Source organism: Tenebrio molitor, chromosome 1, assembly GCF_963966145.1.
Source record: "Tenebrio molitor chromosome 1, icTenMoli1.1, whole genome shotgun sequence".
NCBI lineage: Eukaryota > Metazoa > Arthropoda > Insecta > Coleoptera > Tenebrionidae > Tenebrio > Tenebrio molitor.
In genome coordinates, this window is record NC_091046.1 from 32,439,513 (window position 1) to 32,452,874 (window position 13,362).

At 32.3% G+C, this 13,362-nt stretch overlaps 1 protein-coding gene across 4 annotated transcripts in view; it reads left to right on the top strand.

Annotated features, from left to right (window-relative positions):
- Window positions 1-13,362, top strand: part of tei (teiresias) — a 281,205-nt gene that overhangs the window by 151,671 nt on the left and 116,172 nt on the right. The window lies entirely within an intron of this gene.

Below are 13,362 nucleotides of genomic sequence, written 5' to 3' on the forward strand. Positions count from 1 at the left end.
AACGATGCCTATGCGTAATTCTTTTTCTTGCTTTGTTCGTTAGGGTTTTCGAAAAAAAAATTCGGGACAATTACAAAGGAAAGTCGGAAAATTCGGACAAATTTATTTGCCTTCATGTACAAATGTCATTTGACAGCTGGTTGTCAAATTGTGAATCAAACCAATCGGGTTGTGTACTTGAACATCGATCTTGCAATCGAAATGTAAATATTACTGCTTGAGATTCATTGTGATTTCATATTTAATGGAAGAAAATAAATCATTTGTTTGACATGAAATTCTGATTGCAACATTACACATTTCCAGCATTTCATCAGTGTAGAATACTAATACTTTACCGATAGAATTCATCTCCCATGTAAAATTCCTCATTTTTACTTTGTTTATACATTTCCAATAGCTTTTCACAAATTCACAAAACGATCGCAAAAAAATTTAGGACAGGTATTGAGATTTGGACAAGACAACGTCTGTCGGGTCAGCTAGTCAGCAATAAAAACAACGGTAATTGGTCATAATGAGAAGTCAATTTTTTTAAATGAGACTCATTTTCGAAATAAAGATTAACTGAAAATTTTATGAAAATTTCCTGTATGCTACTGAGTTAAATAGTTATTTACGAACCAAGTGCGGGAAGCCGATGTTCCCGCATGAGCGCATTTTTTAAAGCACGAGCGACGAAGGAGCGAGTGCCTTTAATTAATGCGCGAATGAACGGAAGATGTCTTCATGCAAGTGGTTCGTACAATATTTTTTGTACGAAAGTAAATTTTTTTTTTTTTGTTTTAATACATTAAACATAAACGAGCATAAAACCAAGTAGGCAGTGATCTTTGGTTATTGGAAACAATTGCTTCAGTTGATATTTCAATTTTTGCAATAATTTGTGAATTTTCAACGATTATAAATCTTTTCGTAATTTTTTAATGGAGGAAAACCCAGGGAAGTTGTATTTTATGAACTAAATTTTATTATTATCAAGACAGATTTTTTTTGAATGCCTCAAAAGGCCAGTGTTTTTTGCAATTTTTACATTCGAGTCGACCGGGAAGCACTCGTTTCGAAGCGAGCGTTGGATGTTGGAAGCGTTGCTTTCAAGGCTACGAGTACAAAAAATGTTTTAAAAAATCATCCTGGTTATTTAGCAACAACCGTGATAGGCGATTTAGAAATCAGTTGTAAAATATGTCGCTGATTTGTAAGATTTAGTTAGTAGGCAGAAATTAATAAAACCTGTTCTTTTGCCAATGTATGTTATTAATGTTGACAATGAAAAACTAGTTTACTGCACTTCTTAAGGTATCCAAACACCTCACAATTTTTTGTACGTGTACTTCAGTAACAACCTGTATTTTATGCTTTGAACAGGCACCATGAAAATAAATATGTATTTCACTATATAGAAGTTTTTACTTTGACGTTGCATGCGATAACATCTTGATGTTTGAATGTTTGGAGGGTCATAAAAAAATCGACTTTCTTCCTTTATATGTAGTTCTAACTGTTTCATGCCTAAACTTTTCAGCTCTAGTTATCATACTTTAAACATAACTTCGTAAAGATAATTTAATGGAATTAGATCCTGACATTTCTCTCATTTTATAAATCAGGTTCTACTTGAGATAGAAATTACACTGTATAATTCAAAACAAGTTATCTGGAATAAAATATATGGTCTTACAAATGATACTTTTTCCAAAATTATATTTCTTGCAATACTGAAAATGTATTTCATTTACTGTTGCTTGAGTGGATTTTTGGTATGGTGTTTCAAATATAGAAAGACTCGTAAATAGAAAAGGATTAATTCTAAATAATTGAACCCTCCATCACCCGACGGCACGGCAATTTTGCCGGAGTACATACACTATGACGGATATTACTATCAAGTAATAGTGCAGTGCTAATCAACATAATTACCGGCGTCTCGCCTCCACATTTTGACTTTGTTGTGTTTTATTATGTTCTGTGTCAATGTTAAGGAACTTCCTTACGATGTGACATGAGTATAATAATATATCTTTTTGAATTTCAACTACCAATGTGTTACCTAAATCCAGAATTTTTAAATTTTTAAAAAGAGATTGCGGTACTATTCCCGTTACTGAAATTATAAGTGGTAAAATCGAAATTTTTTCTAAACACCAAAGATTTCTCATAGCAACGGAGAGCTTTAAATATTTATTATTTTTTGTGTTATATGTCTGTGTTGTATTATGTGAATTTGGAACAGCTATATCTCAAAGATATGCTTGCTTTTGTTGTTTATTTAAAATAATAATGTTTGGTCTGTTATGCTTAATATGAATGTCAGTTAAAACTGTTCGATCAAAATATAATTTGTAATTATCATTTTCCAAACAACTTTCTGGTGTATAATTATAATGTGGTGTGTATCTTTAATAAATTGAATTTAACAGCTAAATTCATGTGTATAATTTTAGCGAATATATCATGACGTTTCTTATATTCGCTTTGAGCCAAAACGGTGCAAGAAGAAATGATGTATTCAATTGTTTTTCCTTCAGTTCGGCAAATCCTACATTTATCAATTATCGATTGCAAACCGCATAAATGTGTTTTTTATAATTTCTTGTATTTATAACACGATCTTGTATTGCAAATATAAAACCCTCCGTCTCAGGGTGAATATTTGATTTCTTAAGCCATTTATTAATATGCAATCATTTAATTGAAACTATAATTAACGAACACGATGACTCGACTGATCCTGGCGGTTTATTTTATTATATTAATAAATTTAACCACAAATGACGTAAAAATACGTATTATTGTTGAGGAAGATCAAAAGCACCAGAAGCAACAGACATATTACTTAATTTCCCAAATCATTCTCTTAATTGGATAAAACATCGCTCCCTATTTTTAAAAATCGATTCGTTTATTCGGTGCACATGTCGAAATTAAATGAATCAATACCTTGGTGACACTTTTTTTATTCTCCGAAACCCTCTTGAACAATGAAAATGTGTTGGAACCACTAGCTTGTACATATTCTACTTTCAATAAAAAAAAAATGTATTTGTGATATAGTTAAGCAATAGTTTTGGTCGATCGTCCCTCTAAGGGTTAACGAATCGTCCATAATAACGAGACGTATAAAACACACTAAACACAATATTTCCAAATTATAATGTTCTTAATGTACGACGTTATTGTTATCGAACGATAATGACTCAGTTTTCTGATAAGTTACTATAGAAATAATCCCTAGGGCATTATCTTTAAATAACAGCCTCTTGGGCGTTATAAGTTCTTTGTTGCTTAGTTACGACCAGGTTTAATGTATTTGCAAACAACTTTTGACTTATTGGTATAAATTAATCAAATTATTGTCAATCCAAAAACACACGAAACTAGTCGGACATTAAACGTTGAAGGCACCACGGATGTTATAATGATACGCCCTCGGTCGGTGTGCTCCCTTCGGGTTTCACTCTGCCGACCTCGCGCGCTATCAACCTTATAACACCCTTGATACCTTAATAACTATTGTATCATATCGTGGGTATAGAGGTAAAAATCATTAAGTAACATTTTCATAATTTTGAGATAATGTACGAAATAATAATAATTAATTGATATAAAAAATAGAAATAATTCAAGAAGTGATTTTTACATCAATGTTAAAAGGATTGCTACTTACCTATAAATTATGAAAATGTTAGTTAATGATTTTTACCTCTATACCCACCATATTCTATCAAGACAAAACAACAGACCTCGGACCGCTACTGTTTTGTAAAAAAAGATCGTAATGCATGTGTTAACGCGACCGCAAGATTTATTTATTAAGTAAGCGATCAAGGAAACAACCTTCGCTACAAGACCACTTTTTAAATAATCCCTGTGTAAAAATATATATTAATAGAAGAAATATGATTGAGTCCTGACCCGATACTTTCTTTAACTTGGCATAGAGAAAAATATGTTCACGATTTTTTAATAATACGTTAGGTATTTAAAAGGAGTAAACAGTTATCTGTGATACAGAAGTACGGTACATACGTATCGCTATAATTATCGGAGTTTCTCTTTTGAAGGGATTCTCTTTTAAGAATTAATTATATTGGACGATATAAATGAAAAAAATTAAAAGCATGTGTTGCAAAAAAATATATACCAATATTACGTGCGACATAACATTCATAAAATTTAGGACAAAAATTCATGTAGGTATTCATTTGGTTAAATTCCCTGACCGAATTTTTTCGAGATGAATTTTTGTGTAGATATCAAATTAATGAGATATGAATTATTGCTTGAATATTAAAAAAATAGTTATTTACGAAACAAGTGCGGGAAGACGATGTTCCCGCATGAGCGCATTTTTTAAAGCACGAGCGACGAAGGAGCGAGTGCCTTTAATTAATGCGCGAATGAACGGAAGATGTCTTCACGCAAGTGGTTCGTACAATATTTTTTGTACGAAAATTAAATTAAATTTTTTTGTTTTAATACATTAAACATAAACGAACATAAAACCAAGTAGGCAGTGATCTTTGGTTATTGGAAACAATTGCTTCACTTGATATTTCAATTTTTGCAATAATTTGTGAATTTTGTAGGAACACTTTTCAACGATTATAAATCTTTCCGTAATGTTTTAATGGAGGAAAACCCAGGGAAGTTGTATTTTATGAACTAAATTTTATTATTATCAAGACAGATTTTTTTTTGAATGCCTCAAAGGGCCAGTGTTTTTTGCAATTTTTACATTCGAGTCGACCGGGAAGCACTCGTTTCGGAGCGAGCGTTGGATGTTGGAAGCGTTGCTTTCAAGGTTATGAGTACAAAAATACTTTTTTCACTACTATAGTTCATTTTTTAATGCAGTAGAAAAAGTCAGGCAACCCAATATACAGTCATCAAGGCTGCCTAGATCCCTTAAATTTATTTATAATTGATATGGATCCACGATGCCGCTAAAAATTTTGTTTGTCAAATTCTCCGTCAGTCTGACAAGGTTTTGACAATCGATAAAAAAATTTAATTGAAATGAGAAAACGTGTTTAATAATGTGTTTAATCTAAAATTCATGAATAAAAAAGCAGTAAGTTAGTAAATAGAAACAATATTTAACGATAACTCAAACATATTATAGATTTAAAAAATCAACTCTCATCTTCGCATTCTTCCGCGGTTAATCCGAATCGTCATCAGACTCTCCAAGGTGTATAATCAGTGGTTCCATGGTCACTTCAATACGCATATCCAATTCCCACATCTGCTCTTCTTTAGTTTAACCTTTGATTTTATATTCAATCAAAGGTTTAACCGTATCCCCAACCTTAAGTTCCGCATATTCATCATAGACATGTTTGTAAATGTTCAAAATCATGTTTTTTCGAATACAGATAAGGCCGACTTACTTTTTCGTTGAACATAATTTGTTCTGTGCAGCCCATCGATAATCAAGTATAAAAACCCTTGACCAAACTAGCCTTTAAATTAATACCTGTGACACATTGACACAAATTGACATTAATGCATTTATTGTGGCATATGGCATCATGGATTGAAATAATTTACAAAATTGAAATAGGAATCTAGTGAACTATTGAAAGTGTATATTTGGCTGCCTGACTTTTTCTACAGCACTAAAAAATGAACTATAGTAATAAAGTCTAGCGTTATCGGTTGTCATAGAACACTGAGAAGTTTCGTTTTTCTACGTTGGCTCAGTGACAGGTAAATAATTTTTCATTATTAACCAGTGGTGAATAATGGAACAACCGTCACCTAGCAATAAAAGATTGTCGTCTATTTCATTGGTTAACGTAGACGATTTTCATACCAACTGTCAAGAAATGACAACTCGCACCCGTCGCATCCGACGAAATAATTTGATTAATAATTATTATCAGAAAGGGTTTTAACGTATCTAGTAGTGAAAAAAATAGTATATAAACCACGGTGGAGAAGTCCCTTATAGCCTTCGCGCCTTACAACCCTCGGCGCGCCTCGGGCTCTAATCTTGGCGCTCTGGTTATAATCATGAACTTCTCCACCTTGGTATATAATATACTATTATTTATTAAGCATTAAAAACCTTCATCTATGAACAACATGAGTTGTAATTTTATTACCATTAAAAAAAGGTTGAAGTAATTTTGATTTATATACGTACCTAAATAACAAAATTCATTGTCATATACTAGAATATTAACATTATAATACTAAATCAATCAAAATAATCTAATAAGAAAATTCTAGGTATTTAATTTAATTTAGACTTGTGGTACCTATGTTACGGGAATAGTGTGTAGTGGGACGAATATACACATTTACTGGTAAATATTCATAATGACCACTTTCGTTGGTAAATGTGCATAGCAATCTTTTTCAGTCATCGGTTTCACACATTCACCTTTCAAACTGAGTTTCCTTACAATAAAAATGAAATACATTTTAAACCTCTCAAAAACTTTTTTCTGGAACTTTTCGCACAGACATTAGGGCGTATTCTGTAAGCGATACTTAAATTTTTAGCGCGCGTTAAATTTTGACGGAAGGTAAAGTGTAATGGCGAATTACACACTTTAAGGTGCTGTCAAAATTTAACACCCGGTAAAAATTAACGTATCGCTTACAGAATACGCCCTATTCTATGCCATTTAAAATTTTGAAGTGGAGATGACTGGACCCGGTGAAATAACGTGAAACTACAGAGTGGAACATAAAGTTTGGAAGAAAATTCATAATAGCGTTATCTGATATTTTTAAGAAAATCGGTCGAACAGGTCGATTTTATTTTGAAAAATGGCAAATGGCAAATAATACAGTGTTTTTCTTTTGCTTTTCTCCTTTTGTCAATTGTGTTTCACAATTTCTCAATTGATTTTCCCATTTATTTTGCTAGTAAGGGATGATTTGTAGAACAAATTCCTTTTTTGTCAAATGTAATTAATTATTTGTCAACTGACTTTCCCATTGTGACAATGAAAATCAATTAAATTAATAAGAAAAGCATTTTGTATAAAGTGAAAGTGATTTGCGAAAAGGGGAATTTCATTTGACATATCATTTTGATATTTAAAAAATTGGAAAGTCATTTGACAAATCGTGAAACACAACTGACAAAAGAAGAAAAGCAAAAGAAAAACACTGTAATAAACATCCAAGGTTAACAATAACATTTAAGGCCCCCGCTAACCATTTGGCACCCACCAACACGAGTGTAAACATTTTGTACACGCTCAATAATATCAGGACCGATTTGTTCCCTTTCAGCACGAATTCTATGCCGTAAATGTTCTAAATTGTTTGGTTTCTTAAAATAAACCCTCGATAAACTATTTCATATTTACGTCACTTTGACATTGAATAGGGATAGGAAATAATTTTGAGAAATAGTGAAATACAATTGACAAAAGAGGAAAACCAAAAGGAAAACAGTGTAAAAATTAAATTAAATTTTTTGGAGTAAAATTTGTCAATTTCTCCAAAAATTGTTATGTAAGGTAACATTTTTTTTATTCATCATTAGGTAGTAGGAAGGTGTATCAAAAAGAGAAGAAAAAAGTGGCGGTTGTCATTTAAAAAAATTGGTGATGACGTCATTGCGCAAAAACCAATAACTTTCTTTAAACAATTTGCACATCACAGAATGGCATTCTTCGAAATAAAATCGACCTGTCCTAGCGATTTTCTTAAAAACATCACATAACGCTATTATGAATTTTATTCCAAACTTTATGTTCACACTGTATACTGGATTACGTCCCGCTACGTGATGACTTGATGAGTCACATCCTAAAATTTCAAATTTGCAATTTTAAAGACAAATAAATCCATCCCAACTTTTCGCAAGTACATCCCATGTACATTTTTGACACATTATTATAGACATAGAGAAAATTACGTTGTAGGTAAAAGCAACAAATAGCTCTACAAAGAATTAACATAAGTAATACATTAATTTTTACAGTAAATTAAGTACATCCAAGTTAAATTGTAAATATAGGTACAGGTATTCTTCGTTTAACATACTTGCAGATAATTTATTTTCACGTTAACGCAATTCATCAAGTGATAATAATTGTAACTTTCAAGTTATGCGTCATTCTGCTTTCTACTAAATGCTAACCGAATATTAAGTTTCTTTTAATTAGATAAAAACAAAGAATAAATTTATATCCCTCAATGTGACAAAGGTTCTTCATAACAATTTCATACCCCGTTTGCTGATATTTTGCTGTTTCATTACTTTTGTCGTTTTATCATCATTTATTTTTTAGACATGACGCTCAATCCCTGTTTTACCTAACAAGCGGCGCAGCGCCATCAGCATACAAAAGAGACTTGCCGTAACCTAAACTTTATATTTTTATTATTATTAAGTAGATACTCATAATTTTCCTGTCTTTTTATTACAAGACACAGATCTAGAACTTATTTTTTCAGGTGCATGCACAACAGTTAAAACTAAAAACTTTTTTCCGTTTACTTTAGATAAAAATGACCACTTTAATAATGTTTAATTATCGTTATAAAAATTGACATATCAGAGAGTTTATTCTTTAAATTTTATACTGCTAAAGAATCGTTTGAATGCAATTATTTTTCCGTAGACTATTTCAGTAAACGTTTGCTTAATAATTTTATCTTCGACAGCACACGCGGGCTTCTGCTTCATTAATTACTGGGCTTAAAACTTCACATGCGACGGATTTATGTTTAATTTTTGTTTTTTCATTCTCTATGTGCTTCTATTTGATTCTGGGTACAGCGCAATTTTATACGAAAATGAAAATTTAGATACAAAAATATAAAAAACGTATATATGCCGTAAAATGAATGCTATTTCACAGGTTCACTTTCAATCATACTCGTACATACACCCCAACAGTTTTAATCAAACAGTAATGGAATATGAAAGAAAATACTCTGCAAATTTCTATTACTTTTATTGTTAATAATAGAATATTAAAGAACCATTTTTAATGATAGTCATTTCTATTTATCATAGATAATATAATTTAATCATGAAGAATATAGGTAAGATGATTTTTACATATTGTTCATCGTTTCTAGAGTAGTTTTAAATTGTAGGTACATTTAATTCGTTAAAATTGTATACTCGTATTCTACACGGAAATAAATCGCTGTACATACGAGGGATAATTTTTATGTAATCTACCTAACCATGAAAGCAAGCACGTAAGAGAACCAAAATAGTATATTTTTATACGAGTTCAACAAGACATTGTATTATCACATGAGTGTGTTTAAAACACGATGAGCGTAGCGAGAAGTGCTTTAATGGAACGAATGTGATAATACGTCTTATTAAACGAGTATAATATACTATTTTATCTACTTTGCTTTACAAATCCCTGAAATTTCGACTGCTCACGCTTTCATAGTAGACTAGAAACTTTCGCGTGGGTTGGCAACAGACATTTTTCACAAAAATTAAGGTTATATTTACTAAATTTTCCTCGTAGCTTCATTCGTTACCTTGACGCCTGACGTCAAACGGCTGATGTTGCCAATATAACAAAAGCTAAAAGTTACCAAAAATAGTTTAATAATATGCTTCATTATTAAACTGTTTTCGGTATAATAATGAGCCTATTTGTATCTCAAAGTAGATAAAAATTATTTTTTCTACAACCGTCAAAAAAACGTGACATTTTTGCATCGTTATCGAGTTGCAAAGTATGTCATTTTTTGATAGATCAAAAATAGTTGTCAAAAAGTTTCCCTGGATGCTTTAATTTTTTTTTTTTGTTCGACACTGTCAGAATTTGAGAATTTTCTCCTATGTGAACGGATTTTGATAAATGTCACAACTTGTCAAAACGAAACGTCATGCTAATTTTAAAGGTTTTAAGCCTTTAAGGGACTCGTCGAACAAAAAAACCTTGTATTCAACTCGTTCGTGTGTAAATTGGGCCTTTTTTGGCACTCGTGGCCAAAGTGCCAAAAAAGGCCCAATTGACACACAAACTCGTCAAATAAACTACTATTTCATTGTAAAATCAGTGAAAAAAAATATTAAAACACTCAAGGAAAATTTTACAAAAATTCGTAACCAAGTGACCAGCGCAAGCGGGCAACTTGAATGTCTGATCGTTTTGTAGTAAGTGTCAATTTTATTAGCAAAAGTTTAAAAAGCGGTTGTAGAAAAAATAGTGTTTGTATTTCGTGCGCAAGATGATTGTTTTGTTGGCGCATTCGAATGAGTGAACCAAAAACTCATTCTCATGCGCCAACCAAAAAACAATCATTTTGCTCACTTAATACAAAAATAACTATTTCTATGAGAAATAAAAATTGACCTGTTCCAGCGTTTTCGACACATGTCGTTAGTTTTGAAATTACTGAATTTATTTCATAAGTAGTTTCCACACTGTATAATAACTAATACCTTCAACGCTTATACATTTAATCTAACGTTTCTCAAGTTACCGCATCCCTTCAAAAAAAAAAATATTTCGGAAGTTCCGTAAAATAAGCATCAACAGCTATCTTTAGCTCATCGGTGGTAAATTTTCTGCTTTTTTTTCATAGTTTTTTGAACAAAAAGAAGTCGCAGGGTACTAAGACGGGGCTGTAAGATGGATGACGCAACTCAGTAAATCCTCATTCCTGAATTAACAGCCTGAACATTGCATGCTTTATGAACCTTGCAATTATCAAGCAGAAGCAGATTCTTTTGGCGACACGATGAAGGCCGTTTCAATTTCAATGTTTCTGAATTGTCTTCAAATAAATCTCTCCATTGATTGTAGTGCCTTTTACCATAAAAGTAAGCAGAATTCCTTTCTAGTCCCACAAAATGGTTGCCATGTATTTTCCGACCGAAGACTGTTTTGGCTTTGTGAACCCACTGCATCGATTCTTGTTTGGTAGTAGGATCCCAGTGATACACCCCGCTAACAATTTGCGAAAAAAAGCTATCAGGAGCTTGAAAACCTATCAAATTTTTTTGGAAGATTTATTTTATTTCCTGACAAGTTTTTGTTCTGACGTAAGGAGCCTTGGAATCCAACGTGCAGACACTTTCTTCATGCCCAAATCATCGTGCAAACTTTTCCAAACAGTTGTTTCTGATACTCTAGTTTCAATGGCAATGAAAGCCAGGTCCTCAATTCCTGCCTCAATTGATCGACCTGATTTTGGATCATTCTGTATTGAGTCCCGACCCCACCGAAAATGCTCAAACCAAAATTTTATTTGGAATAAAAATGGAACCTTCATTCCTATACACGGCGATCATTCTTTGACGAATGACTTTTGGCCCATTACGCTTTTTTGTAAGAAATGTTTTACACTTCGATGCTCAAGTTGAATTTCAGTCATTTTTGTTTAGAAAAATTGCAAAAAACTCTTCAGACACAATATATTTTATTGAAACTTTTCTATTTAACTTCAAATTGTCGCAGCTATTTAACAAAATAACAATTTTTTTGTGCAACCATACGCGAAACGAGCACTTCGCGTACCTAAAACAGGCCGCGAAATCCAATTTTGCGACCGTTGCTTTTAACAACAGCCGTTAAAGTCAACGTCATTTTAATATTTGATACAAGTCAGAGTTTCATGTAAGACTGGCGTTTAAATTTTTCGGGTATGAAATTAGAAACCGCAGAATTTATAATACGTACTTTTTAACTCTAGAGGAGTACACCTACACGAAACTGAAACATCACTTTCACTACAATTCTCTTCCGACGTTTTAACGATTATTTACAAAATGAATTGTTTTATTTATGTCATTTCCATATCGACATCTAAGCCGGATTTAAATGTATTTATTGACAGTGAATACATTTTGCTTGTTCGTTTTATAATACATAATTACAAATTTTCGGTTGCACAAAAAGTTTTGTGTACACCTTGGCCGCGAAATCCTTTAACATCTTGGGGATTGTGTTAGTGTGTTAGTGGTTTAGATAAGACTAATCCACCAACTCACCACAAATTCTACAAAATGTATTAATTTTATTATTAAAGCGAAGGCTTCTTCTTGTCTCCAAGAATTTTGGAATTTCAGTTAACAATTCTACGTAGTTTCGTTGAATTGTTTTTTATTCACGTAAAGAGGTTAGGAACCGCATGACGAACAAGGAGTATAGAACTAATATTACTTCTATACTCCTTGACGATGAACCGTCTAAGAAACATCTTTATTTGCTGCCCTTGCGTGTGATATTTTTAGGTTTCACTTTTCAGTAGGGGTCTGGCACACAATTCAGACTTCTTGTACAATTAGAGACATACCTATTATGTATTTTCTAAATGCATGAGGGTTGGCCATGACTTTCTTAAAGTATCCACTCTGTATAAACTATGACAGTATAAAATGTCATTTTGGAGTGAAAACGTCATTGTGAAAGCACAAACAACAATGATAGATTCGAATTTTATGAAATAAAATGTTTTCATTTTCTGAAGAATCATGTAATTATATTTATAAAATTCGTAAATTACAATGATAAAGAAAAGAAGTCTTACTTCTCTTTGATTTTAGGACCAATATTTTAAACTTAACTTAGACTTAGATGTCTGTTGACCTTGTTACCAGATCATCATAGCTCAAATCACTCCTATCTTGCTTCATGTGTTTATAGCATTTCAAGTTGCTGCACTGAGTTTCTTGAGACACAACTTTCGGCATCGTGTTGAAGAAAATTTTTACTTGATACCTGACAGTTTAAGCCTGTTTGACACGATGCTAAATTTTGTAGAAAATTTGTTAGAAAATGAGACAGACCCTCGATCAGGACCAATGAACTGTCAGGATCATAGTCTGTCTTTGTCAGATCCTGATCGTTCATTGGTTCTCTCTCATTTTCTAACAAATTTTCTACAAAATTTAGCATCGTGTCATACAGCCTTTATATTGTCAATTTTACTATACCTACTGTGTGAAATGTGTCAAAAAATCATGGCCAATCCTCATGCGTTTAGAAAATGAATACTCGTACTTTCAATTTCCAACACCAGCTCTAATCTGAAAAATATTTCATTAGACACATAATAGAAACAGTATTACGTCGTGCAAAAATTAACTAACATGTTTTAATTTGATTTAGAGGTATTATGTTTGTCGGAATTCCCGTACGAATAAATGTTGCAATGTACTGTTTATGGTTATTTTTTAAACCGAAGCAGGTCAACCGTTCAGCATTTTGTTTGGCAAGTTTTCAGGCGAATGGAGCGATGGTACATTATCGCACGTATGCGGTCATTACTCAATATTGAGTGCAGTTCACTAGGGCGATACATTACAAGTCGTAACGTAAACGTTGTGCCGACAGCCCCATAATTCGTTGTGAAAACTTGCGAATTCCATCCTCTCCGTCAACACGCACCCGCCTAACAAACGTA